This window comes from Myotis davidii, unplaced genomic scaffold (genome assembly GCF_000327345.1).
Source record: "Myotis davidii unplaced genomic scaffold, ASM32734v1 scaffold1421, whole genome shotgun sequence".
Taxonomy (NCBI): Eukaryota; Metazoa; Chordata; class Mammalia; order Chiroptera; family Vespertilionidae; genus Myotis; species Myotis davidii.
In genome coordinates, this window is record NW_006291550.1 from 347,132 (window position 1) to 352,823 (window position 5,692).

The window sequence follows — 5,692 nt, forward strand, 5'->3', positions numbered from 1 at the left end:
GAGGATGCGAGAGACAGAGAGAAGGAGGTAGTCGGAGAGTGTGGCGCACATTCCACACATGTGCACTGCGGCCCGGGACGAGTCGGCTGCTAAGCAACAGGCAGCAGCGGCAAAAACACCTGTGGGCCGGATAAATGTTTTCGGCGGGCCGCATGTGGCCCGCGGGCCGTAGTTTGAGGACCCCTGCTTAGTCTGATCTCAGCTCTTTAGCCTAACTGGGGAGGTCAATTAAAAAAAAACTACTATGCTTTCTGGCAAAAAAATAAGTACCTTAATAAATAAGGATTGGTTGAATGAGTAAATGCCTATGAGATCCCTTCTCAATGTCACATTCAAAGGTATCCTGAACAGAGGTAGAGTTAGAAAAGTCCAGAATATAACCAGCCAGTATGTTTTTTATAATCATACCCAGGAAATTCTGGCTCACTGTTTATTTTCCCATTAGTCATGAAAGGAGTTTTAGGGATAAAATAGCCAGGTTTAAGGAGTTTTAGGAATAAAGAGGGTCCATGGGGGAGGAACGCATAGGTGAGGGCTTGGAGCCACCAGAAGGCATACACTCACAGAGAGAGAAAAAAGGTGCCACAGGATAAGGGGAGAGGAAGGCATACATTCACAGAAGATAATGAAAAGCCAGAGAATAGGGAAAAGGAAACAAACTTTCAGAGGACAGAGAAATGCCAGCAAATGGCAGAAAGGAAAACAGATTTTCCCAGAAGATAGAGAAATGTTACAAGTTAAGGGGGAGAGAAGGAGAAGGGCACTACGTGAGGTCTGGGCTTTGAAGCTGATATTCTGCAAAAAGAGTGACCAATTAGAAGGGAGCATGAAGAAACAAAGAACTACAGCCTTTATAAACCTTAGAAAAGGGGCTTTGTGGGTTACCCTCTTGGGACCCCCTATCTACGTGGGACTCTATTTATATCCAAGAAATTTCCACCCTTTTCATCTACTACCTTTTGTCCATGGCTTCATTCTTCAAATCCATCTGGACAAGGACCCGGGAAAGAAATCACCCTTGCATCCTGCTCAGGAAAACAACCCAAATCAATAAGTAGATGCTTTTGTTTCTGAGACTCCCCCAAATTTACATAGTTTGCAAAGCAGGTAGTAAAATAATCCAATTAGAAAATGGACGAAAGACTTAAAGAGACATTTTGCCAAAGAGAACACACAAATGGAACTAAGCAGATGAGAAGATGTTTAACATCATTAGCCATTAGGGAAATGCAAATTAAAACCTTAATGAGCCTGGTTGGTGTGGCTCAGGGATTGAGCATCGACCCATGAACCAAGAGGCTGTTGGTTCGATTCCTGGTCAGGGCACATGCCTGGGCGCATGCAGGAGGCAGCCGAATGATATTTCTCTCTCATCCCTCTTCCTTCCTCTCTCTTTAAAATCAATATAAATATATTTAAAATAAAACAACCTTAATGAGATATCACCACACACCTATCAGAATGGCTAAAATGACAAGTCCAAAATGCTGGAGAAGATACAGAGAAACTGGATCATTCATAGCTGTGGGGATGCAAATTGATACAATTCGGAAAGGTAAGTTTGGCAGTTACTTTAATAACTAAACATACAACTACCATATGACCTAGCAATTGCACTCTTGGATATTTCTCCCAAAGAACTTCTGTCCATACAAACCTGTACATGAATACTTATAGCAACAATTGATGAAAACATTTAAAAAAATTTAAAAATTGTCACAAAATACACATAACAGAATTTATCATCTGTGATATTGTGATTTGTAAGAACTATATACTTGGTCATTCAGATGACTAAAATATATTTCTCATATATATTTGGTCTTCATCCAGAATTCCTGACTCACAGCTCCTGGAACCCTTGAAATTTCCTGACTATGGAATGTGAAAAAAGGTATCATTTGTTATGTTAATGAGGCGACTTTGGAAAGCACCTGAAGATAGGGGTGGTTTGCAGGAGGGTTGGAACTTACAATGCTATGTCGCCACCCTCACTCTATGGAGCAGAAAGGGGTTGGAGGATTGAATCAATGCCAATGGCCAATACTTTAATCAACCATGGCTGTGCAATGAAGCCTCCATAAAAACCCCCCAACGGATTGGTTTAGAGAACTTCCAGGTTCATGAACACGTGAAGTGCACCTGCAGAGAGCTTGCAGCCTCTGAGCCCCTTCCTATGTCACTTGCCCTATGCATCTCTTCCACCAGGCTGTTCTTGAGTTATATCCTTTTGCAGTAAACCAGTAAGGAACATGTTTCTCTGAGTTCCGTGCGCCATTCTAGCAAATTAATCAAACCTAAGAAGGCAGTTAGTAGGTTTGATTTGTAGCTTAGGCCAAAAGTACAGGTGACACCCTGGACTTGCATTGCCATTTTGAATTAGAGAGGGTCATTGTAATCTCCAGTCTGTAGCCAGTCAGTCAGAAGCACAGGTAGCCTGGGCATGTGGCTGGCATCTGCATAGTGTGTGTGTATGTGTTATAGGACTGAAGCCTTAACCTATGGAATTTGCTACTAACTCTGGGTAGACAGTGTCAGAATTGAGTTGAATTTTTGGGTGCCATGCTGGTGTCTGAGAATTCTTTGTTGGTGTTGGGGACTACTACCCCTCCCTCCCTGCCGCCCATACACACTGGAATTGGTCTGGGAACTCTTTTGATCACATTTACCATTTTCAAGCGTGCTGTTCAGTAGTCAGTACATCCACATTGTTGTACAACCAATCTCCAGAACCTTTTTATCTTGCAAAACAAATTCTATACCCTTTCGATAATAACACCCTACCAACCTGCTTTCCCCTTCCCTTTCCTTCCAATCCCTGGCAACCACCATTCTATTTTCTGTCTCTACGGATTGTACTATTTAAGATACCTCCTCTCAGCAGAATCACACATTTTTCTTTTTGTAATTGGCTTATTTCATTTAGCATATGTCTTCAAGATTCACCCATGTTGCAGCACATGTATCAGAGTTTCTGCTCTTTTTTAAAAAATATATTTTTTATTGATTGGATTGTATTATTTAAGATACCTCCTCTAAGCAGAATCACACAATATTTTTCTTGTTGTATTTGGCTTATTTCATTTAGCATATGTCTTCAAGGTTCACCCATATTGCAGCATGTATCAGAGTTTCTACTCTTTTTAAAAATATATATTTTTTATTGATTTCAGAGAGGAAGGGAGAAGAAGAGAGGGATAGAAACATCAGTGATGAGAGAGAATCATTGATTGGCTGCTTCCTGCATGCCCATCACTGGGGATGGAGTCCGCAATCTGGGCATGTGCCCTGACTGGGAATCGAACTGTGATCTGCTAGTTTATAGGTTGATGTTTAACCACTGAACCAAGTCAGCCTGGCTCTATTCTTTTTAATGCTTAATATATTCCATTGAACTGTATGTATAGACCACACTTTGTTTATTCATTCATCTGTTAATGCATACTTGGATAGTTTCCTCTTTTTTGCTATTGTGAATAATTCTAATTTGAACACGAACATCCAACTATGACTTCAAGACCCAAAGGTGGAATTGCTCGATCATCTGGTGATTTTATTTTTAAATTTTTGAGGAGCTGCCATTCTGTTTTCCATAGCAGTTAACCATTTTACATTACCACCAACAGTGTCCTGCCTTCCATTCTCCATCTTTGCCAACACTTATTTTCTGGGCTTTTTTTTTCTTAGCTGCCTTTATGGTTTTAATTTTAATTTCCCTAGTGATTAGTGATGTGGAGCATCTTTCCATATACTTGTTGGCCATTTGTATATCATCTTCGAGGAGGTGACTAGTCAAATCCTTTGCCTCTTTTTAAATCTAGTTGTTTGTTTTTGAGTTGTAGGAGTTTTTTATATATGCTGAATATTAACCCCTTATCACATGTATAATTTGCTAATATGTTCTCCCATTTTGCAGGTTGCCTTTTTACTCTGTTGATTGTGTTCCTTGATGCACAGAAGCTTTTCGTTTTGAAGTAGTACAACTTACCTACTGCCACTTTTGTTGCCTGTGCTTTTAGTGTCAGATGCAAGAAACCACTGCCAAATCCAATGTTATGAAGCTTTCCCTTGTGATTTCTTCTATGAGCTTTATAGTTTCAGCTCTTACGTTTAGGTCTTTGATTCATTTTTAGTTAATTTTTGTACATGGGGTAAGTCTATTTATTATTTATTATTAATCCTCACTCAAGGATATGTTTTTAAATTGATTTTAGAGATAGAAGAAGGAAGAGAGAAACTGACGTGAGAGAGAAACTTTGATTGGTTGCCTCCTATATGTGCCAGGGATTGAACCCACAATCTAGGTATGTGCCCTGGCCAGGAATCAAACCTGTAACCTTTTGGTATACTGGATGATGCTCCAACCAGCTGAGCCACCTGGGCAGGGCTGTAATTCTAACAAAGCAAGAGGATATCAATAAAAGAGTATTTATGTCAATAAAGCATTATTATTTGTTTTTCATGAGTAGATTCAAAGAAAGCAATAAGGCTTATGTTGACCCCAACATGACAAGAAATACATTACATTTTCCAACAATGACAGTGAAAAATGCCAATATAAAACAATTTAAATTAAACAAAGTTATTTCTTGGATTGGGTTGAAGGTCCTAGCTCAAAGAAACAACTAAACTGCCAACTCGGAAAGGTTGATTTAAGATGAAGAAATGGTGACTGACAAAGATATGACAGTCACTATGCATGGAAATCAATCAGGGATAATAATTCCATCATAGATTTTGTTCATTTTTTGAGGTTTTTGTTTGTTTATGTAATAGATTAAATTACATAAAATTGCTGATATTTGTTTTTTTAATGTACATAATAACAAGCTCGAATGAATCAGTTAATTCTTTTGTATGTGGATATCAGTTTTCTCAACACCATTTTTTGAACTTCTCTTTATTTCTTAAATGGCATTGTTTGTGTATTTAACCTGTATGACATTAAAACATCTTTATATGCATTCAAATCTATGAACATATAAGAATCATGGTGATGTAGCTTTAAGTAGAATGAGTTCCTTTTGAGGAGAAAAGGTGTTCGCCAGCCCGTGAGACAAAAATACTGAACAGGAAATGGAACCAGAAAGTTAAAGGTCAGTATTTACGTAAATGTAGCTTAGAAAGTATTACCAATGACACAGCAGCCTCCCTCTTTAGAATATACCATATATCATCTCTATACATTAAAGGTACTATATATGTAATCCTACAAAGATTAACCTACCAGCCAAATAAAGACAAGAAAAAGCATATTTTACTAGTAAGTTCAGGACTCCTACAATTTTGGAACCCATTGAAACATGTCAGATTAATGTTGGTATAATTTGGTTTTGATTATAATACAAGGTACTTCATTCCCATTGAGCCATTATAATCTGTTAATCAAAGGATAACTACTTATAGCTTCTTTTTAAAATTGTAGTTCTAGAATTATCTCTAGAATTAAAATTCATTCTGTTTTTATTTTCATTTGTTTTCACAACATCAACTCTATCTGTACTGTAATTGATGTCTCTAACAGAAACAATTAAATTATGTTTAGAACTAGAGGCCTGGTGCACAAAAATTTGTGCCCTCGGGGGGTGGTCCCTCAGCCTGGCCTGTGCCCTCTTGCATGCAGTCTGGGACCCCTCGGGGGATGTCAACCTGCTGGCTTAGGTAGGCCCGCTCCCTGGGGGATTGGGCCTAA